A 27141-nucleotide genomic window follows, 5' to 3' on the forward strand; every position below is an offset into this window, starting at 1 on the left:
AGGTCACTCCTCAAATTTTCATATTCGATTGAATCGCAACTATCTATGGAAGTGACTCTGGCTAGAGTCATTAAAGCCTTGACTTCATTTGAAATTTCAGGTTCTGATTCATCTGACTCGGAAGAAGCTTCAGAGCTGGATGATTCATCCCATGTGGCTAACATGCCTTTTCTCTTTAGCTTTATCCCTCTTTGGACACTTATTTGCTAAATGCTCATATTCATGGCAGTTGAAACACTAGATATCTTTTAGAGATTTTCATGTTTTAGATTTACCTTTTTTCTTCTCAGAGGGTTTTTGAAAATCAATTCTTTTCTTACTTTAAAAAATCTTGTAAAACTTTTTCGCAAGTAAAGCCATATCATCCTTCACAATCAGAATTAACATTACTATAATGAGAAATAGATTTGGATGATTTAAGAGCTATAGACTTACCTTTTAGAGGTTTGAAATTTAACTTGTATGTTTAAAGTGAACCAACAAGTTCCTCAACCTTCATAATGATTTGTGTCTCTCAGTTCCTGAATGGCAGTCACCTTAGAATTAAATCTCTCAAGAAGTTATCGCAGTATTTTTGCATAGACTTTGCTTTTTGGGATACCATCTCCAAGACCCCACATAGAGTTGACTATGTCATTTACTTTTGTATAGAAGTCCATGAAAGACTCATTTTCTTCCATACGAATTTCCTCAAACCTAGTAGTGAGAATATGAACTTTAGACTTTTTTTTTTACAATAGATGTACCCTCGTGTGTCATTTCAAGAATGTCCCATGCTTGTTTAGCAGTATCACAAAGAAATGATTCTTTTGAATTCATTAGGTGATAGTGCTCAAGTGATTACATTTAAAGCCTTAGCATTCGTACTACTCTCATTTTTCTGAAGAGTAGTCCACATATAAAATGGTGTTTCCTTCATGGACTTGGTTCCATCACTGCCTAAAACCTCAAATACTGGTGGTTTCCATCTAGTCACCGTGGCTTGCCACATGCTTTCATCAATGGATTTCAGAAATATCCTCATCCTGTCTTTTCAATAAGCATAGTTGGAGCCATCAAACGGTGGTGGCCTAGTAATAGATAGGTTATCAAAATTTGACATACTGAAAGCTTTAGATCGATAAGCTCAGGAAATAAATCCAATAGAATGAGCCACTTAACTCTGATACCACTTGAAAAGGGCGAGCTCTCAGTCCTAGAGGAGGGGGGGGGGGGGGGGGGGTGAATAGGACTATGCCAAATAAAAAATAAATGCGGAATATAAATGTAGATAGTTGAACCAAATAACAACCTCAATTGCAATAGTATCGAGAGGTTGATACAAATGTTGTTCAAAGGACAACCTTACACCAAAAACCAAAGTTTATGGTAGGACAACCTGATTTCTTGAACTCAGTAAGGATAAAAAAACTCAAACTAATACAAGAAGCAATTAAAACAAATCTAGTAATTACAACATTCACCACAAGTACATGAAATAAATACAAGCATTCACCACACATAAATCACATACATCATCATCATCATCATCATCAACCAAACTCCAAGAATTATAGTGGTTCAGTGTGTACACCAACTATTCTAAAACAACCACACCTACTCCACTCCCAATAATCACAACCCACGTGATATTGGCTTTCACTATGAAAGAAGATTTTTCCAAGGTTCACCTTAAAACCTTTACAATTGTGTTTTCAATGGGCTATCACAATTAAAAACCCCACGCTGAGATTTTCTGGCTATCTCAGTCAAAACCATAATAGAGATTTTCTGGTAATCTCAAAAATCAAAAGCTGTAATTCAAAACACTTATCTGTAGATTCTGTTTTGATGTAGCCCGGAAGAACTTTTTCTTTGAAGATGAAGATGTCCAATGTTCAATCACACAAATGGAAGGGTTCTAGTTCTAAATGAATTTTAAATTAATCCAACCTTGGGCTACTTTGATTCAATTTCCTGGATCTCAAAAAGGGTAGATCAGAATTCCCTTTTATCAAATAAGGTTGAAGTAGAAAGAGATCAAGAAATTAGAAATCAAAAAGCTATAAAAGGAATCTAAAATTACCGTATAGTAGCTTAACAATCATAGGGACTTATTTCTCAGTGGTAGTTTAAATTGGCTTGGAATGAATGAAAAAAACTGAGAAAAGTCCTCTATTTATAGGCTGAAAAATGATTCCCTCGACTAGTTTAAGGTCAGCCTCGACTGGTCATGGGAGCAACCAAATTTTAAAAATTCTGGCGTGATCAGATAAAATTGACCCTTGACTGGTCCAGTGTGGCTTAAATTGGTTGCTGGAGTTTGAGTTGAGCCCGGCTCGACTGGTCGAGCCAATCTCCATGACCGGTCGAGTAGGGCGCTCGACTGGTCGAGAACCTACCAGAAAATTCTAAACTTTTGAATTTAAATTTAGACTGGTCAAGAAAAACCCTGGACTGGTTGAGCCAAAGCTTGGACTAGTCGAACATTGAATATGACTAGTTAAAGCAAAGCCTATAATAAGCATAATGACCCATATTAAATGCACAATATGAATGACCTAAACCAAAGGTCTTTCTAGGGTTATTTATACCTGAAATGTTGAACATTGAACTTGTAGTTTTGGTAGATCCGGTAGATCTTCTTCTTGAAGTATTTAAAGCTTGAACTTGTATACTTGAAACTTGATCTTTTTCTTGACTATAAAGTGTACTTGAACTTGATCTTGCATTAGAAGTAGCACTTGAACTTGGTCTAAAATTTGAAGTCAATGTAGCACTTGAAGTTGATGTTAGACATGAAGTTGATGTAGATAGAACAGTTTTCATGGCTTGTAACACATCTTCGTATGATGGCAAACATTCCATCACTCGAAGGTCACTTGAAGGTGAACTTTCCATCATGAACAAGTCCATCATTCCAAAGTGGTTTGTCACTATAAAATTTGACAATACAGGGTGCTTGATATATAACATAGCACTTACAGGTGCTTCAAGGAGTCCTCTCTTCTCTTCAATCCTTATTTTCTAGTTAGTTTTTATGTTTTTCTTTAAGAGTTTTAGTTCAATCATATCTTTGGTTGGCTAATATCTTAGCTAGAGTTAAAGGTGAAGCTTGTAGGTTTTTATGTTTATCTTACTTTTATTCAAGTTTATTAGTTTATAGGTCGAACTATTCATTAATTTCTAGCTTGAATGAAGAAGTATTTTCAGTTCACTTTGATCCATTGTCGACTCTGGGCACAGTGGATGCTTAAGAAAGCTATTAATACTTTCGTCTCTGTCATGCAATTGTGTGATCTGTAAAATTTATTGTTCTACCATTGACTCTGGGCATAGTAAATGCTTGAATTTTGTGCAATCATTACATTGGTGCTATGTGAGAGAACTAATCCGATGAATGTTCAAATTCTGTTTTAGTGAATTTCATGATGTTTTAACTACTCCATCATCCGATTGGATATGATAGGACTTCAATTCCAGTTATGTTGTTAATTGAATCAAGTAAAGTAGCATTAATATGGCTACAAGTGGATCCTTGGCGCTCTAGTTTTCCATTTCATTAATAGTTTATTCATAATTGATCTCTTTTACTCCAAATTTAGTATAACGTAGATTCTAGTTCTAGTTCTAGTTTATTTCAGGAAGTACATATATAGCAAGTCCCTGTGGATTCGACCTTAGTATCACCGAGTTATTACTATAGTACAGCCCTGCACTTGGGGTTGTGAACACTTCCAAGCCATTAGAGGGCCCAATCACTAAGACTACAAATGATGTACAAATAAAGCAACTAGTCTATAACATGATAGTGTACATGTGTTTGTGAGATGTGCTAACTATCAAGTCCGAGTATTCATCTAATCATACATGCATATAATTAAGCATTGCACTCATAAGCATAATTAAACAAATGTCCAAATATCAATCCTAAACACAGTCATGTATAGTGGTTCGGCTACTTGCCTACTCCACTCTCAGCGAATGCACTCAACCCATTAGTGTACCAGATTTCATTATTGGAGGTTTTAAATCAGGTTAACCTCTAACCTTTGTAGCCCTACATAAAGATTCTAAGATTTAGGCCCTACACAAGATCCAAAGTCCTACATAAGAACCTGGATTTAGGCCTTACACAAGAGTTAAAGTCCTACACAAGAACCCGGTACGCACACTCCTGCTGGAGGCTCTTAAAACAGACTTTAGTAACACTTGCATTGCTCCCGTATCTCATCAATCCCTACAACAACAACCAAACCCTGTAAGACAGAATTCATTATTTTGGTGGGATATGATCTTTCTCCCCATTTTTGTTAGTATTTGACAAAGAGTTAGTTCCAATGAAATCATATATGAAACAACTCTATAAGTCATAGATTTATCAATTATAAGGCACATACTAAAAGGGGTTAACGGGTGTATATTATCATGAAAATCATGGAGCATGCTTATTATGGTCATTCAAAAGATATATTAATTAAAAATGAGAATGACCAATGATAGTATAAGTTAACAAACATATGATATCAAAAATTAGCAACTTTGAAGCTTAAACTATTAATATAAATGAGACTAAATCCTCAAATTTATCAATTGAGCATAATTATGAGGTTAATTAAATTTTATAATTAGGCTCATATATGAGGCTTGATCTTCTGATTTAACTTTTCAGCCCAAAGGGATCTTCTAAGGTCACCTTTTTGAGGTGTTATGGTCTCCCAAATCTTCAGGGAGGGATAGCGTGGTGTAGGTCGTTAAGACACATAAGTGACTAAGGTCTTTAACATTAGAGGAGTCTTCTGAAGTGAATTTGGACTCCTTCATATCATCCCATATTGTTGTCATTGCATTGCCTTCAAATCTTGTTTTGCTAGAGCAATCGAGGGCACGATGTATATAACCCTCACAATTGTAACATTGGACTTGCATGGGTGGTTTAACATATTTACATTTATACTTGTCATCCATCATGTCCTTTTTGTCACAACTCTTCCCTCTACTAAATTTGAGAAATTTCTTAAATTTTTTAGACAATTCCTCCTCCTCCTCCTCATCATCTGTAACACCAAGAATTTTAAGGGTTGAGCAAAGATCTACTCCCGAGATTCCGAACATCACTTATGCAGTATAGATGATGATATTTAGATTTTGTCCATGTTAATGAGTTAAGCATGCGTGGGATTATACTAAATAACATATTATACTCCAGATATAATTAAGTTAAGCAAACGGAAGTCTAAAACATATCTATTTAAGTATGCGGGTGTTTCACAAAACCTCCAGAGTATGAGTATGTAACTGGGTTCAATATATACATGTATTATTTCAAAATGAACAAAATGAATATGTAAAAGTGTTCGAATAAGCCCAGATGTCCCAGTGGTCCCTGCGTATCGACACGGGGTCTACATTGACCCGCCCGAGAGTTGAAAGTAGGAGAATTCCTCCTCCTCATCCAAGAAGTCCTGCTCCCATGCATAGACGTCATCTGCACCTGCATCTACATCAAGGTCTGGTTGGTGTTTTAAAACACCGTCCAAGAGTGGGAGTGAGTGATAAACTCAGTGGTTCTATAAGGCAAAAGTTACACATGTTATCAAGTCAATCAAAGCAGTAATGATAAAGCAATCATAATAATCACTTCCAAACTACACTTTTTAATGCAGGAATGAGGCGCAAGTAATGACGCATGCCCTCACATTGAAGCTCCCTCACACGTGACTCCGACAACCTATTTCGCATATGACAACACTTCCTCAAAACGGTGCAACTCTAACGCCTTTTAAGCACATCCTAACTAATGCAGTGTGATGCATAGTCGTGTTAGCCAAGTAATTAATTAAGCTCATTCATAAAGTAAGTTTGGGAAGCTAGGGTGCCTCCCTTTATATCATTGACCCAAATAAAACACTCGGCATCGGATAACCGTAGTGGTCTTACTCTTGTGATCTGAATCCATCTAGGTTTGTCACTCCCAGTCAAACACATACGATAGGCAAGTTGCAAGAAGTTTTGCTCGCTGTCACAACGGGGAGGCTCGTAACCCCATCGTAGGCCGACAGCATGAACACGGTGTTTCATACCACCATACCTGGCTCACGAGTCTTAGTTTCTCACTGGTCACTACAGGGAGGCTTGTCACCCTAGCGTAGGCCGACAGCTCGGACATAGTGTCCCATACCACTATGCCCAGCTCATGAGTCTAGCGGATCATGGTACCATGGTTAAAGTGGATCTTTACGGTGTCCCATACCACCATGCTCGGTTCACGAGTCTTAGTTGTTCACTGGTCACTACGGGGAGGCTCGTCACCCAAGCGTAGGCCGATAGCTCAGACACTGTCTCATACCACCATGCCTGGCTCATGAGTCTAGCGGATCATGGTACCATGGTTAAAGTGGATCTTTACATTAGTGAGGGGTACCTTAGATTCAAGTAGTAGCATCCATATATGGTAAATACATAATAGGTCAATCGGTTCATTAGGTAAGCTTAATTTGTACAGGTGCACGCTGACTTAAATGACATGGAGCATGTAAGCACCCCTCATGGCCTAGCCACTGTCGATAATTGTCGTGCGACTCGGATTCATCGAGTTTACCCAAGGTGGCGAGACTAATTCGGCCATCCGAACAAGGACTTTTACTAATTGCCTGGGCTACATTTGTAGTCTCAATCCTACTCAACAACCATGTGTGATACCCATCCTAGCATTCAACAAACCATCTATGTGGATTTCTCATGTAGGCATTTCATTAAACACATAGACCATATTACCAAACACTTGCATTTTATCATTTGAAAACATAGAGGAAAATATGATTACATAAAGAAAAGTATCCATATGCATAAGGAAATAAAGAATCCTATATTAATACTCATAGTAAATACAAATCATCAACTATTTCTCATTTAGACAATTTATCGAACACATAGACTACGTTAGTTACAACACAAGTTTTCTCAATTCTTTAAATAGGGAAATCCATATACACATTACAATAATGAAGCCTAGATTAGAAATCATAGCCAGCACTAATCACTTTCTATTGTTCCTTCAAACATTTCAACAAACACATAGGATGCATCATTTATTTATCATAGTTCATAGGTATATTTCATACCGAAATCAACGCATTTAAGAGAATACGGTAGCAATCAAGACAGACATAAATCGTTAGCTATCATGAAAGCACTGATAAACTGCAACCTAAGCATTTATAGTATGCACCTTTCATTAGAATGCTTGACTCGGACTCGGTCCAAACTCTACGTTTCCAAAAATGGAACGTCGGGCACCTAAATGATGAAACTGGTTAGCTAGGTTGACGAACTATCTTGGATCTCTACAAAGAAATTAGGGTTAGTATTTCTTACCTAAAATCATCGCTGAACGAGATTTGGTAGCACGATGGGGCGGTGATTTGGAGTGTGGATTCGTGGGAGAAGGTTTCTGCACTGATCTCCCAAAGTCCTTCCTCTCTCTTTCCTCTTTTCTCCTCTTTTCTCCTCTCTCTCCCTTAGGGTTTTGCAAAATTCATATATGGGAGAGAGAGAGAGAGAGAGAGTGAAATGAGGGCTATTTATAGGCCCAGTTGTGATGCAGATGGCCCCAGGGCCACTTTACACATTATTTATACCCGGGGGTGGCTGTTTTTGACGAACAGGGCTCATAGGGAGGCCCACGACTCATCTACGTCATAGGGTACACTCCCCGACAATAGATCTATGCTAGGACACGATTTCGGTGCGATCGGATGATAAGTTGATCGACCGTGGAGAGCCGGTGTCAGATCCACAGTCGTACGTACTCAATCGGGGCCACTGTTATACAAATATGTGCAGGGAAATTTCCTTTCCCCATGGGTGAAGTTTGGTCAAAAACTAATGGTCCGAAGTCCTCAACTTTGCGTGAGAGCGAACGGCCCAATTCACTTAAGTTTTAGTTCATTTTCTAAAGATATTCACGTTTCTCACGCACTTCACTCATGGCTCAAGTTGGGCATTTGTGGACACTATCTGGGCTTGATTCCTGCGATGGTTGTCAAGCCCAGCAGGACAGACATAGTCCTATAGTTTTGTGGTCATCGGATCCTCGATATGCGGTCTAGGTCCGTTACAGAGTTTTAATGTACTCCCGAGAGTGACAGGCTCTTGGGATTTCTCCTAGGTCTTAAGATGACATTGAGTTAGTGGTACTCATGGTTTTAGACCTTCCCATTTGTGAAAATGGTGGCCCAAGCTTAATCTACTGATTATTTAGTACTTAACTAAATCCCGTCTAAATTATACGACAGGATGCGGTCCTTGGGTCTTCTGCTTGAGGTTGTACTCGGGTCTTTGTACGGATTTTTCTGGGATATTACAATCTATCCCCCTTATAGAAAAATTTCATCCCCAAAATTAGTACTTTTTCGTACACCTCGAGGATTTGTGGGTAGTTCTTACGAACTTCAGCTTCCGTTTCCCAAGTAGCCTCCTCCTCGGTGTGGTGTGTCCATAACACTTCCACAAATGGGATGACCTTGTTATGCAACAGTTGTTCCTTCCTATCTAGAACACGCGTGGGCCACAATATATAGGTAGTGTCTTCCCTTAGCTGCACTTGCTCCCTCTTGATAATATGGGTAGGGTCGGGAACATATTTCTTCAACATCGATACATGGAATATGTTGTGCATGCCTGCGAGTGGTGTGGGCAAGGAGAGACGGTATGCCACCATACCCACTCGGTCTAAAATCTGGAACGGGCCAATGAATCTCAGTGTGAGTTTCCCTTTCTTGCCAAAATGAAGTACTCCTTTCATTGGGAAAACTTTAAGGAATACATGGTCCCCAACTTCGAATTCTAACTGATTTCGTCTCATACCAACGTAACTCTTCTGCCTACTCTAGGCCATAAGGAGTCGATGCCTGATAGTTTCGATCTTTTCTGAAGTCGCCTGAACCAGATCTGAGCCAACCAACCTTTTCTCACCAACTTCCGCCCAACAATGTGGGGCCCAACATGGGCGTTCATACAAGGCTTCGTACGGAGCCATGCCAATGCTTGCTTGGAAACTGTTGTTATAAAAAAATTCAGAATAATGGAGACAATCATCTCATCTGTCCTTGAAGTCAAGTACGCATGCTCGTAACATGTCCTCGAGTATCTGATTTGCCCGCTCCATCTGCCCATCAATCTGAGGGTGGAACGCGGTACTGAATTTCAGTTTCACGCCCATCGCCTCTTGTATTCGAGTCCAGAACATAGACGTGAATCATGTGTCTCGGTCTGACACAATCTCTAGAGGAATTCCATTCAGTCGTACTATCTCCTTAATGTACAGCTTGGCCAGGTCGTCTGCCGAATTAGAAACTCGAATCGGGAGAAAATGTGCCGACTTTGTCAACCGGTCCACAATCACCCAAATAGAGTCATGCCCCTTTCTTGTCTTTGGTAACCTAAAAATGAAATCCATAGATATGAAATTTCACTTCCACTCGGCTATGGGCATGGGCTGAAGTAAACCAGGGGGTCGGCGGTGATCGGCCTTGACTTGCTTACACATGAGGCAACGGGACACAAATTTTGCTATTTGGGCTTTCATGTTGTCCCACCAGTATGAACGCTTCACGTCTCGATACATTTTTGTACTACCTAGATGCATCACTAACTTTGAATTTTGAGCGGCCTCTATAACTTCTCTCCTCAATTCGTGAAGGTTCGGGACGCATAGGTTGCCATGATACCACAAACCTCCATCTAAGCTAATCCTCCATTCTGATTCTTCACTATTGCATGCACGCTCTCTCATCTTCACCAATAGTTTATCTCCTTTCTAAGCCATAATGATTTGGTCATCAATAAGTGGTTGTAAGTGGAAGTGTGTGACGCTCTCGAATGGCTCCTTCACTATCAGCCTCTGTTCGAAATCTCGCACAAACACCACCATATTCCACTCTCCTACCATCAGCGGGGCTACAAATTCTATAGTTTTCTTACGGCTCAATGCATCGGCCATAAGGTTGGCCTTGCCAGGATGGTAGGAGACTTCAAACTTGAAGTCTTTTAAAGTATTCATCCAACTTCGTTGCCTCATATTTAGGTCTCTCTGTGTAAAGATGTACTTGAGGCTCTTATGGTCGCAAAAGAGCTCGAACTCCTCTCCCTAGAGGTAATGCCTCTAAAGCTTTAATGCGAAAATGACTGCTGCCAACTCCAGGTCGTGAGTGGGGTAATTTTTGTAAGTGCTATAGTTGATTGCTCCTTTGTTTTGTCAAATTTTGTGGTGCCAAAAACACTTTCTGTGTCTTGTGTAACATGAGAATATTTATATGTTCAAGGCACTACATCACGATGCTTCAAGTTGAGAATAAAGCTCTACTTCAAGACATGCAAGGTCAAGTACATTGTCCACTCCTGTAAGCTTCAAAGTCCAGAGTATTTCAAGAGCTACAAGAGCTACATCAAAAGACAAGTTCTTGTTCAAAACTCAAGTACAACTCAAGACTAAAATACAAGATGAAGTATAATTCAAATCCAAGCTTTAGAAGATCTTATATTCAAGCTACATCAAGTATAAAGATCTCAAGTTTCATAATCTTCAAAGGTCAATCATCATCTAAAGAAATGAAGACTCAATGTCCATACTTCACATTTAAGGTATGAATGACCTTAGACTGACCTTAGGGTAGGTCATTTTGTATACATAAGTCAATTGAATCATTTTATAAGTTTTTGGTCTATTCTAAGACTAGTCCTGGACTTTGTTTGACTAGTCCTAGAACTGGCTCGACCAGTCCAAGAAATTCCAAGACCAGTCTTAAGTTGTTGCAAAATTTTAGAATTTTTTTATTGAGATACGACCAGTCCTGGAGTCTGCTCGATCGGTCGTGTGAACAGTGCTAGCTCATTCACGACTAGCCCTGCAGCTACGACTCAAACTATAGCAACGAATTCTGGTTCCTCACGACTAAATGTAAGCAGGTCATGACCAATCATGGAGGACTCACGACCAGTCGTGCATAGCTTACGACCAGTCGTGGAACGGTTTTATCCGATCGCGGTCATAATTTCAAAATGCTGTTAGTCCTACGACCAGTCGTAGTGTCCACAGGACCAGTCGAAGATGCGATTTTTACAACTATCAATAGAGCACGAATTTCAGAGTTTTACATTAAATGAAAGTAAAATCAAGGCATCACTCTGAGAGATAAGTTTGTGTCCTTTTTAAGCTACATTGTGCATATTTAAAATTCTCTTTTGTTAAATTTTTATATTTTATTTTGTTTCTGCATTCCAATCTAATTTAAAAGAGGAGTTGTGATATTCCATTTCTTGGAATCAAAATCAAATAGAGTTAGCCCAACTTAATTTAATTTAAAATCAATTAGAACCTAGAACCATTTCTTAAGTGAGTATTGGACATTGAACTTCTAAATTCGAACTTCTACTTCGATTTAGTTCTTCCGGGCTGCTACAAAAGGAGAAATCTAGGTATTTTACATTTGTGTAAATCTTATATGCTTTTGGTTTCTTTGAGATAAAGCCAGAAAAATCTCATTATGTTGGTTATTTGAGGAGAGCCAGAAAACTCAAGAGTGTGAGATTTTTGAATTGTGTAAGCCCATTAGAAAGACACAATTGTGAGGGTTTTAGGTGAACCTGAGAAACCTATTTTCATAGTGAACGCTAATATCCCCTGTGTGAGGATATTAAGAGTGGAGTAGCAAGCTGTGTGGTTATTGTTTAACAGTTGGTGAACATACAGGTGAACCACTATAACTCCTTGTGTTTTGTGGATGTGTGATTTATTTTCTATATCTTATATCATTCAAGTTGTGGGATGTATGTGTGGATGTGAATGTTGTAATATTTACATTTCAAGCATTATGGGGAATGTTGTAATAGTTTAGATTTCCATTTTTTCTATTTACTTTTTATTCCTCTTCAGTTTGAGATATTGATACTTAAACCGTGATAGTAAGGTTGTCCTGCCATAAACCCTTGGTTTTTATGGTGCAAGGTTGTCCTTAAAACAACATTTGTATTAACCTCTTAAGACTTGAATTTTGAGGTTGCTTCACATTTTCGTTCTATGATTTGTTTAAAGTGCTATCTTTCCTTTATTCATTTAAATTCCGCTAATAAAGATTTAATTTGGCATAGTCCTAGTCATCCCCCCCTCTAGGACATATAGCTTAGCCTTTTCAAGTGGTATCAGAGCCTAATAGCTCATTCTAATTGTTATTTTTTTAGATTTAATTCCTGAGCTAATCGATCTAAGCTATTTATAAGATGTCAAATTTTGATAGCCTTTCAGTCACTAGGCCTCCTCCATTTGATGGCTCCAATTATGCCTAGTGGAAAGCTAAGATGAGGATTTTCCTTAAATCCATGGATGAGAGCGTGTGGCAAGCCACAGTGACTGAATGGACCCCTCCTACCATTGAAGTAACTGGTATCGATGGATCTAAATCTATGCAAATCTCACCTTATTTTACTTGGACCACTCTTCAGAAAAGTGAGAGTAGTGCCAATGCAAAAGCACTAAATGTAATCACTTGCGCACTATCACCGGATGAATTCAAAAGAATTATATCTTGTGATACTGCAAAGCAAGCTTGAGATATTTTAGAAATGACACACGAGGGAACATCAATTGTCAAGAAATCTAAAGTCCAAATCCTCACAACCAAATTTGAGAAAATACATATGGAAGAAAATGAAATGTTCATGGACTTCTACACTAGATTAAATGACATTGTGAACTCTATGTGGGGTCTTGGTGACATAATCCCATAAAGTAAAGTGTGTGCAAAGATACTACGCTCACTACTTGAATGGTTCACCTCAAAGGTGACTGCGATCTAGGAACTTCGTGATACGGACAATATGAGGGTAGAAGAACTAGTTGGCTCTTTACAAACCTATGAGTTAAATTTTAAAGCTCCTAAAGGTAAGTCTATTGCCCTTAAATCTTCTAAAAATGTTTTTCAAGAAAATCAATTCTAATTTAGAAAACTCATAAGATGATATGGCCCTTCTAGCGAAAAAGTTTTACAAAATTTTCAAAAGTAAAAAGAGGGTTGATTTTCAAAAAGTAAATGATAAGAAAAGATCCAAATCTAAAACTTGGAAATCGTTAAAAGACAATCAATGTTACAACTGCCAAGAATATGGGCATTTGGCAAACAAGTGTCCTAAAAAGGACAAACCCAAAAAGAAGAGTATGTTGGCTACTTGGGATAAATCTTCCGGTTCTGAAGCCTCTTCTGAATTAGAAGATTCTGAAACCGAGTTGGGCAATGAAGTCAAAGCCCTTATGACTCTAGCCAAGTTCACTTTTTCAAATAACAATGATCTAACTAGTGAAGAAAATGTGAATAGTGATCATGAAAATGAAGAAGATCTTCAAGACGCATATAATGCCCTATACAAGGAAAGTTGTAAAATTGCTGTTAAATTAAAACTTCAAAAAGAAAAGTTTTCAAAGTTTAAAGAAAATTTTGATTCTCTTATTTTAGAAAAATCCCATGTTTTAAATTGTTTTAAAAAATGCAAATGCGATTTAGAATTCAAAACTTCCCTTATTGAAAATCTTAAATATGAAAATGAAAAACTTAAGTCTCTTCACTTTTGAGTTTAAAGGACACATGGAGGTATGCCCATGGTGATCCAAAGTTAGAAAAACTTTTATCTGGATCAAGAAAATGTGGCGACCGATCTGGTTTGGGCTACGATAGATATATTCCTCCTGAACAGAAGAATACTCCTCCTAAGTTTGTAAAAGGAGAGTCCTCAAACTCAAAAAAGAAAAGTTCTAATCAAATGTTTTCTAAAAATACCAAAACATTTCAATCATTTAAACCTAAAAGTAATCATATCAACTATAATAATCAGAACTGAAACCCTTTAGTTGAGAAAATAGTTGATTTACTTAAGGAGCTCTTAAAATCTAACTCAGTGGGTCATTCTTACAACAACTACAAATATAAGAAGACCAACTATACTCCTAAACCCAAAACAGTTATGAAGTAGGTTCCTAAGGTTACTTGCTTGGCTGCCCAAATGACTTTCAAAGCTACAAGTCATTCAAAGTGGTACTTAGATAGTGGATGCTCAAGGCATATGATTGGTGATAAAGGTTTATTCACCGATCTTAAAGATATGGCTGATGGTTCAGTCACATTTGGTGATGGTAGCAACTGCAGGATTATTGGCTAAGGTACGGTTCAACTTTCCAACCTCCCCTTATTTGAGAATGTTTTATATGTAGAAGGTTTAAAACATAATTTATTAAGCATTTCTCAAATATGCGATAAAAATCATAGTGTTAAATTTTCTAACCTAGGGTGTGAAATTTTAAACAAAAATGGTTTAGTAATATTAACTGGTCGTAGATCTTCTGAAAACTGTTACATCGTAAGTAATACTAGATCATCTAATCAATCGTGTTACATGGTACATACAGATGAAACTGAGTTATGGCATAAATGCCTTGGACATGTACACTACTACAATTTATATAGATTGAGCTAAAGAGAAATGATAAGAGGTCTACCTAAATTACAGAAAGTAAACAAAATATGTGGCGAATGCCAGATTAGTAAACAAACTAGGAGTATTCATAAAAAGATGAACTCCAATGCCACATCAAAACCGCTCGAGCTTCTCCATATGGATCTTATAAGACCAATCAGAATAAAGGGTCGAGGTGGTAAAAAATATATACTGGTAATCATGGATGACTATACTAGATTTACCTGGGTCACTTTTTTAAGGGATAAATCAGAAACCCTTGATGAAGTAAAAAGAGTTCTCAAACGAATCCAAACGGAAAAAGGTTCTCAACTCTGTAAGATCCGTAGTGATCATGGATCGGAATTTGAGAATAGCAGTTTTGAGAAATTCTGTTGCGATTAGGGAATATTATATGAATTCTCTACACCGAAAACACCACAACAAAAAGGAATTGTTGAAAAAAAAAATAGAGTGCTTCAAGAAATGGCTAATGTAATGTTGAATAGTATGAAGCTATCTAAAAATCTTTGGGCTAAAGCCGTAAATACTGCTTACTATATAATCAATCAAGTTTATACAAGTAAATCTAATAATAAAACGGCTTATGAAATGTGATTCGATAAGAAGCCTTCTGTCAAATACTTTCGAGTTTTTTGCAGCAAGTGCTATATTTTACGTGACCGTGAAAATCTAGATAAGTTCGACACTAAAAGTGATGAATGTATCTTTTTAGGATATTCTTTGAATAGTCGAGCATATCGAGTACTGAATAAGAGGACCAGTGTGATTCAAGAGTCCATCAATGTGGTCATTGACGATCACTTGAATACACTTGCCCCAAGTTCAGATAATGATGAAGTTCTTTTATTTGACAAACCAGATACTTCATCAAGTCAAAACAATTTAGAACTGAGGACTATTAAAGATCATCCAACCACTTAAATTCTTGGAAACTCTCTCACTGGTGTGCACACTCGTAGACAACTAGAAGACATATGTAATTACGTGTGTTTTACATCCCAGATAGAACCGGCTAACGTAAAAGAAGCTCTTACTGACGAAAACTGGATAGTAGCGATGTAAGAAGAGCTTAACCAATTTGTGAGAAATGATGTTTGGTATCTTGTTCCTAGACCTAAAGATAAACATATTATCGGAACTAAGTGGATTTTTAAAAATAAGTCTGATGAACTTGGTAATATAATTCGAAACAAGGCTAGACTGGTTGTACAAGGGTACACTCAAATTGAAGGCATCGATTATGATGAAACCTTTGCCCAGTAGCTCATCTTGAATCAATCAGACTATTCATATCCATTGCTTGCTTTAGAAAATTCAAAATTTATCAAATGGATGTAAAGAGTACCTTCGTAAATGGCGATTTGCATGAAGAAGTTTATGTTGAACAACCAATGGTTTTTTAAGACTCTAAGAATGCTGATCATGTTTATCGCCTAAAAAAAGCTCTTTACGGTTTGAAACAAGCTCCCAGGGCATGGTATGAAAAATTGACTAAGTTTTTACTAAGTCATAATTTTCAAATGAGAAGTGTTGATAAGACTTTTTTTTGTTAAGAAACATAATAATGATATCTTAATGGTGCAGATCTATGTTGATGATATTATTTATGGATCTACCTATATTAACATGACTATTGAGTTTACAGATTTAATGAAATCTAAGTTTGAAATGACCATAGCATGGTTGGGGAATAGAATTATTTCCTACAGTTATAAGTAAAACAATAACCTGATGACATTTTTATTTCTCAAACCAAATATGCTCTGAACTTAATTCGAATTTAAGAATGGGAAAAATTTTAATACTCCTATGAGTACAACTTTAAGACTCTCAAAGGACTCTACAGGTAAAAATGTGCATCCTAAATTATATCGCAATATGATTGGTAGTTTACTTTATCTAACTGCAAATAGACCGATATTGCTTTTAGTGTTGGTATTTGCGTTAGATATCAATCTGACCCTAAAGAGTACCATCTAACTGCTGTTAAGCAGATTATGTGATATGTCACAAGTTCAGCTAATTTGGGTGTCTAGTATCCATATGATACTAGTGTTCAGTTGGCAGGGTACACTGATGTTGATTGGGCTGGAAATATCGATGATACGAAATCAACCAGTGGTGGTTGTTTCTATATCGAAAATTGTTTAGTTTCTTGGTTTAGCAAGAAGCAAAGCTCTGTATCACTCTCAACTGCTAGGCTGAATACATCGCAGCTGGAAATGCATGTACTCAACTTGTATGGATGAATAGAATGTTAAGCGATTATAAAATTGCACAGGATTCAATGGTTTTATATTGTAATAATTCCAGTGTGATAAATATATCTAAAAATCCAATCCAGCATTCACAAACCAAGCACATTGACATTAGATATCACTACATTCGTGAATTAGTGGAAGAAAAGACTCTCTTTGGATTACATTCCGACCGAGACTCAACTTGCTGACATTTTCACTAAACCACTCGACAAAAGCAGGTTTAATAAATTAAAATTTGATCTTGGAATGTTCAATTTAAATTGATTAATCATGCATTTCTGTATTATAGCATATATAATTGTTAATTTATTTATTTTAAAATTCAGAATTATGTGAAAAATGCATATTTTAGTTGGTACACAACTGGTCGAAGAGGTACTCGACCAGTCGTGGCACGACCAGTCGAGGACGACCCACGACCAGTCGTGTAGCTCGCTGGACCTTTTAAAATTTGGAAAAAACTCCTTCGTTTCATCTTTTCTCTCCAACGAGCCGACGCCCGACTAGTCGTACCCACCTTCTTAGATCTTCAAGGTTAGTGCATCATTTGTGTTTTTCTTGTGGATTCTAGTCAATATTACTTCATTTTCACTCTTGGAGTAATTTATTTTATGTTTCATTGAGGTTTTGGGATTTTCTTTTGAAAAATCTGTTCTAGCTAAACCCCACTCTACGTCCTTTGTGATCTCTTGATTCTTTGTACTCTTAATTGCAAATGGATGCTAGAGGGAAAAAGAAAACTTCCCGTGGTGCTTCCTCATCTAGATCGACTCCTTTAACAAGGCGCCATCTTCGGTCACCTAAAGATGATCCCGCACATGTGCGAGATTTGCGATTGCGCAATGTCATTGTTGAATGACCTGTTGATCTTGAACACATTGCTCCTTTTGGTCTCTTTCCACTCCTCCAAGCTATAGGCTGGGCTAACATCCTACATTGGGGTGGGCCTGTATACCAATCTATTGCACCGACTATGTTTGCTTGCATGTCTAATTTTTCGACTGAGAATTTAATGTTTAAAATAGTTATTAGAGAAGGTCCATTTGATATAGACTGTCATCTGATTTCGGTTCTAATGGACATACCTGTTAATGATGAGGGTATTCCTATTCATACTCTAGTTGAGAAACCCTTTGAATTAGAAAAACATGTATTAACTAGAGCACTATGCAATATGGATGTGCAATGGACTCATAAGGGGAATGCACTCCCCTCAAAGTACTTATTACCCAGATATAGGGTTCTCCACAGAATCTTTATTTCAAGTCTGTATCCGCGTTCTGGTAACAAAACAGAACTGACTTCCTTTATGGTTTGGGTTTTGCATTCCATCATCTTCGGTACTCAAGTTTGTCTTCCATCTTTGATCTGTCATTTTATTATTCAGTTTCGTCTCCATCTAGGACATAATGATATTCCATTTGCATATCTTATGACTGTGTTAGCTACTCACATGCTAGTTGCTATGCTTATTGGAGAGGCTCCTATTCATCACCTAATTTTTAACAATTCAAATATTAACAAGATGAAATTGGAATTGGCTCCTGGCCAAGTGGATGTGGGTGGTGGTGGAGCTGAAGCAGGGAATGTAGAAGAAGGTGGCAATCTTCCTCCTGATGATATAAATATAGATGACATTTTTGATGAACTTGTATCAGACTCTACAAATGATCCTGACTATGAGCCATCTGATTTTGATGCTCGACTACATGCACTTGAGGAGAAGGTTGAGAACAAGAATGTTGCCCATGATTTACAATTTAAATATATGCGCAAATATCTTAGACGCTTAAACAAGGGCCTTCATCAACTTGATCCTACCATACCTGCTCCTTCTTCAGGATCTAATTAGGTATTTTTTATCCAATGGTCTGTAATAACTCTTATACAACTTTGTTTTTTGTGAGACTGACTTTGGTTGACTTTGATTTTTGCTAGTAAATGATATGTGAACTTTGAATTTGCTTATTTATCTCTCATATCATGCCTAGTTAATTCCTTTAACTCTCTTGTTTATTATCCTTCTCCATTTCTTATTTTCTTCCTTTATCATATTTTGACAAAAAGGGGGAGAAATATTTCAAGTTTTGGATTGATTGCTTATGGATTATGGATATGGGATAGCAGCATTATTTTTCTGGTTATATATGTGCTACTCAGGGGGAGTAAGTAAGAAGGTGTTTTGCCTACTTCATGATGATGTGTGCTAGTTGATGATAACTGGTGCATGATTCTTTAACCAGGCTGTGTGTGCTAGTTGATGATAACTGGTGCATGATTCTTTAACCAGGTTGTAACTTGTTTTCTTTTATAACTGGTTTTCTTTTATTACTGGTGCATGATTCTTGTGTGCATATTGGTCATATTATTGTTAAGTGTGTTTTGTCACAAATTTGACAAAGGGGGAGATTGTAAGTGCTATGGTTGATTGCTCCTTTATTTTGTCAAATTTTGTGGTGCCAAAAACACTTTCTGTGTCTTGTGTAGCATGAGAATATTTATATGTTCAAGGCACTGCATCACAATGTTTCAAGTTGAGAATGAAGCTCTACTTCAAGACATGCAAGGTCAAGTACATTGTCCACTCTTGTAAGCTCCAAAGTCCAAAGTATTTCAAGAGCTACAAGAGCTACATTAAAAGACAAGTTCTTGTTCAAAACTCAAGTACAACTCAAGACTAAAATACAAGATGAAGTATAATTCAAATCCAAGCTTTAGAAGATCTTATATTCAAGCTACATCAAGTATTGAGATCTCAAGTTTCATAATCTTCAAAGGTCAATCATCATCTGAAGAAATGAAGACTCAATGTCCATACTTCACATTTAAGGTATGAATAACCTTAGATTGATCTTAGGGTAGGTCATTTTGTATACATAAGTCTATTGAATCATTTTATAAGTGTATGGTCTGTTCTAAGACTAGTCCTGGACTTTGTTCGACTAGTCCTAGAACTTGCTCGACCAATCCAAGAAATTCCAAGACCAATCATAAGTTGTTGTAAATTTTCAAAATTTTTTAGTTGAGCTACGACCAATCCTGGAGTCTGCTCGACCGGTCGTGTGAACAATGCTGGCTCGTTCACGACCAGTCCTGCAACAACGACTCAAACTACAACAACGAATTCTGGTTCCTCACGACCAGTCATGGGCAAGTCACGACTAGTCGTGGAGGACTCACGACCAGTCGTGCACAGCCTACAAGCAGTCGTGGAATGGTTTTATCCGATCACGGTCATAATTTCAAAATGTTGTTGGTCCTACGACCAGTCGTAATGTCCATAGGACTAGTCGAAGATGCGATTTCTGTAACTATATAAGAGCACGAATTTCAGAGTTTTACATTGAATGAAAGTAAAATCAAGGCATCACTCTGAGAGATAAGTTTGTGTTCTTTTTAAGCTACATTGTGCATATTTAAAATTCTTTTTTGTTAGCTTTTTATATTTTATTTTGTTTCTGCATTCCAATCTGATATTCCACTTCTTGGAAACAAAATCAAATAGAGCTAGCCCAACTTGATTTAATTTAAAATCATTTAGAACCTATAACCATTTCTTAAGTGAGTATTGGACTTTGAACTTTTATATTCGAACTTCTACTCCAATTTAGTTCTTCCGGGCCACTATAAAAGGAGAATTCTAGGTATTTTACATTTGTGTAAATCTTATACGCTTTTGGTTTCTTTGAGATAAAGCCAAAAAAATCTCATTGTGTTGGTTATCTGAGAAGAGTTAGAAAACTCAGAGTGTAGGGTTTTTGAATTGTGTAAGCCCATTAGAAAGACACAACTGTAAGGGTTTTACGTGAACCTGAGAAACCTATTTTCATAGTGAACGCTAATATCCCCTATGTGAGGATATTAGGAGTGGAGTAGCAAGCTATGTGGCTGTTGTTTAACAGTTGGGGAACACACAGGTGAACCACTATAACTCCTTGTGTTTTGTGGATGTGTGATTTATTTTCTATATCTTTTATTATTCAATTTGTGGGATGTATGTGTGGATGTGAATGTTGTAATATTTACATTTCAAGAATTGTGGGGAATTTTGTAATAGTTTAGATTTTCATTCTTGCTATTTACTTTTTATTCCTCTTCAGTTTGAGATATTGATACTTAAACCGTTATAGTAAGGTTATCCTGCCATAAACCCTTGGTTTTTATGGAGCAAGTTTGTCCTTAGAACAACATTTGTATCAACCTCTCAAGACTTGAATTTTGAGGTTGCTTTACATTTTCGTACTGTGATTTGTTTAAAGTGCTATCTTTCATTTTTCATTTAAATTTTGTTAATAAAGATTTAATTTGGCATAGTCCTATTCACGCGCCCCCCCCCCCCCCTTCTAGGACATATAGCTTGGCCTTTTCAATTTTCTTCGTGTTTCCTCAATTGTCGGGAGGCATAGGCAATCACCCTATCCTTTTGCATAAGTACACACCCCAAACTGACTCGAGAGGCATTGGTGTAAATAGTATATTTAACTCCTTGCTCTGGTAACACGAGAACGAGTGTAGACGTCAGCTTGTCCTTTAATTCTTGAAAGGCTGCCTCTACTTTCTCATTCCAAGCAAACTGAAGATCTTTCTGAGTAAGTTAAGACAACAGTTGGGCTATCTTGGAGAAATCTTTAATGAATCGGCGATAATAGCCGGCAAGTCCGAGGAAACTCCTCACTTCTATAACTGAGCTGGGCTACTCCCAGTCTTGCATCGTGGTCACCTTGGCAAGGTCCACGGCAATTCCTTCTTTGGAAATCACGTGTCCTAACAACTTGACTTCTTCCTTCCAAAAGTCGCATTTTTAGTAATGTGCAAACAACTGATTCTGCCTAAGAGTATCAAGGACTGCTCACAGGTGTTCTTCGTGTCTTTCCGACTCTTTGAGTATATCAAAATGTCATCTATGAATACGATGATGAATCGGTAAAGATACAGCCGAAACACGCGGTTCGTGAGATCCATGAATACAGTCGGTGCATTTGTAAGTCCAAACGGCATCACAAGGAATTTATAGTTCCTGAAACTGGTCTTGAAAGTTGTTTTCTGTACGCCTTCATTCTTGACGCGCAACTGATGATACCCGAACTGTAAGTCTATCTTATAAAAATATTCAGTCCCCTTCAATTGGTCGAACAGGTCATTTATCTTGGGTAGAGGATACTTGTTCTTTACTGTGATGTGATTTAGCCTGAGATAATCTATACACAACCGCAACAATCCATCTTTCTTTTTGACAAACAACACAAGTGCTCCCCAAGGAGATATGCTCGGCCATATAAAACCCGAGTCCAATAAATCATCAATTTGCTTCCTCAATTCCCCATTTCACATGGAGGCATGCGGTACGTTGGTAAGGAGATAGGTGTCGCGCCTGGCACAAGGTCGATGGTAAAGTCGATCTCGCACTGAAGAGGTAGTCCAGGGATCGTTTGGAATACGTCCGTGAAATCTTAGACTACTGGCATGTCCCCAAGTGACGGACCAACATAATTTTCCAATAGGGAAGCATAACAATGAATGCGGTATTGACAATTGAGCTAAACTGGGAAGGTGAAGGTCATGCCCTTGGACCCATGGGATGTCACCAATCTGGTTTCACAGTCAATTTCTGCCTTCATTTTGGTGAGTCAATCCATGCCGAGGATAACATCATAATGATATATCTTGGTTACAATCAGATCAATGCACACACTCTGCTCCCTAAGTCTATCAGGCAACTCTTACAAAGCTTAGTGGCGTCTAAGAAGGTCCCTGCTGCGGCGATGACTCTTACCCTAATCATAGGGGTAGTGTCCAACCCTAATCGGTTAACTGTAGAGCATGCTATCATTGAAACAGTGGACCCAATGTCCACTAACAGGAATACAGGTGTACCTTGGATGTGGGCAGTGACTTCAAAGGCTAGCGGTACTGCAACTGTTGATTCGGATGCTTTGGCGGCGAGTGCATGTACGCGAGCTTGTTGCGGGCAGGCGGCGCTGTCATAGGTCATTGTGGCAGCCTATTTCGGGATATAGGAGGTTGGTTGTATGGTTGTGCTAGTGCTACAGATCGTAGAGGTGGAGATGAAATAGCATATGGTGGCTGGTGGTTGACCCTTTCAAGTGGCATGTAGCCGTTATCCCTCATCTTGGTAAAGCAGAAGGGGTCAGTATGGCCCGCTTTATCATAGTAGGTATACAAAAGATCAGAACGCCTCTGCTGAACCGGCGGCGCCATTGGTCTTGGAGGCGAGTTCATACACCGCCTGTTTCCAAGAAATGGCCGGATTTGTAATTCGAGCCTAGGCGTTGGGCCCATTGGCATGCGTGTTCGGGACACCCACTCACCGTCCTGTTCAACTTGCAAGGACATGTTCACTAACTCAGCATAGTTGGGGATACTAGCACAACACATCTTGGTACGGATGTCAGCCTGCAATCCTTCTAAAAATTGGTGCATTGTCGTGGGCTCATTTGTTAAAATCAAAGGAGCATATCTAACTAGTTCTGTGAAATGGGTCTCATATTCTACCACTGTCATTCCCCCCTGTTTGAGGTAGAGGAATTCACCCTCTTTTTCATTACGATACGTGAGGGGAAAGTATTTCTCGTGGAAGTGTTCCTCGAACTCGTCCCATGTCCACGCAAATCCTGAGGAAACGGTCCATAGGACACTGTCCCACCATAGGCTGGCCTCCTTCTCAAACATGTATGTAACTAGCTTGACCTGTTTCGCTTCAGTGCAGTGTAATGGCTTCAACATCTTAAAAATACGATCCAACCAGTACTCGGCCTCCTCGGGTCTATGAGTACCCGCAAAAGTGAGAGGATGGAGGCATTTAAAAGACTCAAACAGGCCACTTGCAGCCATTGTCCTAGTGGCATGCACATGTTGCATTGGCGTGGCCACATTCATATTATGTGCAATGGCCCCCGTTATGGTTGTCAGGACCTGTTGTTGCTGTTGCATTAAGAGCACATTTGCTCTAATCTATCAGGGGAAGGGGCTGCCTGAGGCATATGTGGCATCGACGAAGATGCACAGTTTTGACCTAGAACCGATGGTGCACTCGATGTTGGCCTATTTGTGGGGCCAGTGGCCGGTTGTGAATTTGGCATCGTCTTGCTACCTAGACCCAAACTAGGGTCCGTTTGGCTATCACACGGGAGAGGGGCCACGTCAATCAACCCGCCAAGTGGGAGACGTGCCCTGTTCCGAGTGGTTTTAGGAGGCATTCCTTATATACAACATATGGCATAGTATTTATAAGATTAGGATAACATCATCAACTTTTTCCCAAACATTCTACACATTTCTAAACAAAAGGAGTTCCATGCATTTCATTTAATAGAATTTTTCATAGTTACATATGATATGGCATTACATGTATTATGACAGAGAATACATGACAACTGACTAACAAAAGACTCCAACATTTACCAACCTAGCATCCAAACTAAGCCTATCCAAGGCTATTACAAAAAGAGAGTAACTACAAACTATATTACTAATCCTCCGATTCTGGCGAAGGCGGAGGTGCTCCCTTATCCTGCATGTAGCACAGGAGGGCTTTTAGGGTACGGGACATTCTCTTGAATTTCCTCTTCAAGGAGGCCTGGTTCTCCTTGATCTTATCCAGGCGGGTATCTTGGGTGGCCCAGTCCTGGCAGTCCTCACGAGCAGTGGGAGGCTCCCAGTCAGAGTCCCAGGCCTCTACTTCTTCCTCCTGTTCCTCTTCTTCACTTTCTTCCTCTTCTTCTGTCTCCTCCTTAATCTCGTCCCTGAATTCTTCAAGTCTGGCTTGGCGTTGCTTAGGACCTATTTTTATGTTGTTGAGGGTAGTCTCGTTGATGAAATGGACAGGGGCGAGATTGTCCATATGGAGCCTAAATCCAAAATTGCGGGCGATCTTACAAACTAGTCGGCCGAATGGGAGGGACGAGTCCCCCCGAGTAGATTGTGTCGCCCTCACTATCTGAGTTAAGGCAAGAGTGGGCAGGCACACCTTTTCTCCCTATCCAACTCGGTACAGGAAATCCACTATAAATCTAGTGCATTCCGTGCTGTTGTTCCATCTAAGATACACATTGTACATGCATATATGGTGGAGGATACAATAATCGTTAGTCATGCGTGTCGTTGGGAAGTTGTTCCCTCACCTCTAATTAATGAGTTGGCCGCAAAGGAAGCGAGTGCAGTGATCTCTCTCCCGTCCACTAGTGAGATTAGTCTCACTGGCATGCACAACACCATGCTCCACTCCCATGATACGGGCCATGATATCCACATCGACCCTGGTTTCTGTTCTCCCTAATGGGATGGTAAACTGGAGAGGCTTAAGAGTTGGGTCCCTTATGTGTGCATAAAAGGCCCGCATGGTGCCCTCACTAGCATGTGTTTTTCTTTCAAATATGGGGCCCCACCCATTCTCCAGGAGGTGGTCAATCACTGGATACATCCCAAATAATTTCTCATCAACATGAGCTTCGAAAATAACTTTATAATTACGAAACTTACCAAGTCCAGGGCCCGCCGCTAGAGACCTCTTTATCGGGATTTGAGGGTCGAGGTCCTGCTTCGACCTCCGTTCAGCACTCGCACTTGTCTCGGCACTTGTCTTCTTCTTAGAGCGACTCGGACGACTTAGCCCGGCCTCGTCCGGGGCCTCTCGCTTCTTCCCCATAAGGAAAAGGAGCGTCGAAATGGAGAGGATGGCCGCCACCATCTCGAAAACGGCAATGGAGATGGAAGAGCTATGGAAAGGAGGGATTTTTGAGGAGATGAGTGTTTTGGGAGCCTTAGGTGATGGGTTTGGTGCTCGAATGAGTAAAAGGGAAGAAGAAATGCAAGGGAGATTAGGAGAAAGTTGAGGTGAGGGTTGTAGGATGTAAAGAAAAAGGGAGATTTAGAAGTTTAAAGATGGAGATTTGAGAGAGAGAGAGAGGGTTTTTGGAGGGTTAGAGGGGTTTGAGAGGTTGGAAATAGGTGAAATGAGGGAAAAAGGGTGGTATGGATATTTAAAGAGGGCCCTCACACGTGGGAGGGACCCACCATATTCTGCCTGCAGCGGTGCGCCACTGATCCTGCGGTGCAGCGGCGCCCTGCTGGTCTGGCCGGCGGTACGCCGCCGATCTTGTGGCGCCGCAGCACCCCGCTGCCTATTCCGGCAATGCGCTGTCGATCGGCAGTGGCCACCCCACCTCCAATGGTTGTTATGTGCGGTGGGCTACCCTGGGCCCCACTGAACTCGTCGATTTGAGTTTTTAAGCGGGTCGGGTCCATTTTTCGTGGTCCAACGCACGTGTATTTGCGCCACCTGGATCCGTCTCAGGTATGAAATTCTTCAATTGATGACTCAAACCCATTGATTGATTGCCCAAAGGTGACTTAGGTCACTGCACGTGATCTAAGTCAGTCATACGTTGTGGACTAAATTACAATGTTTAGTTTTGCTTTTCGGTGAAACATTGGGATCGTAATATTGTCTCTAAATTCCATCGCCCCCTTTCTAAGTCAGAGTGCGTCATGTTACCTATAACCCTAGGTCCAATTTAATCCAAATCATGCTCTGATATCAACTTGTAATGCCCCGAATTTCTAGGGTCGAACAAAGCTCTACTCCTGAGATTCCGAACATCACTTATGCAGTAGGATGATGATATTCAGATTTCGTCCATGTTAATGAGTTAAGAATGCGTGGGATTATACTAAACAACATATCATACTCCGGATATAATTAAGTTAAGCAAGCGAAAGTCTAAAACATATCTATTTAAGTATGCAGGTGTTTCACAAAACTTGCAGAGTATGAGTACGTAACCAGGTTCAATATATACATGTATTGTTTCAAAATGAACAAAATGAATATGTAAAAGTGTTCGACTAAGCCCAGATGTCCCAGTGGTCCTTGCGTATTGGCACGAGGTCTACATTGACCTGCCCGAGAGTTAGAAGTAGGAGAATTCCTCCTCATCTAAGAAGTCTTGCTCCTGAGCATAGACGTCTTCTGCACCTGCATCTACATCAGAGTCTGGTTAGTGTTTTAAAACACAGTCCGAGAGTGGGAGTGAGTGATCAACTCAGAAGTTCTATAAAGTAAAAGTTACACATGTTATCAAGTCAATTAAAGCAGTAATGATAAAGCAATCATAACAATCACTTCCTAACTACTCTTTTTAATGCATGAATGGGGTGCAAGTAATGATGCAGCCGTCACATCGAAGCTCCCTCACACGCGACTCCGACAACCTATTTCGCATATGACAACACTTCCTCAAAATGGTGCAACTCCAACACCTTTTAAGCACATCCTAACTAATACAGTGCGATGCATGGTTGTGTTAGCCAAGTAATTAATTAAACTCATTCATACAGTAAGTTTGGGAAGCTAGGG

Source organism: Magnolia sinica, chromosome 8, assembly GCF_029962835.1.
Source record: "Magnolia sinica isolate HGM2019 chromosome 8, MsV1, whole genome shotgun sequence".
Lineage (NCBI taxonomy): Eukaryota > Viridiplantae > Streptophyta > Magnoliopsida > Magnoliales > Magnoliaceae > Magnolia > Magnolia sinica.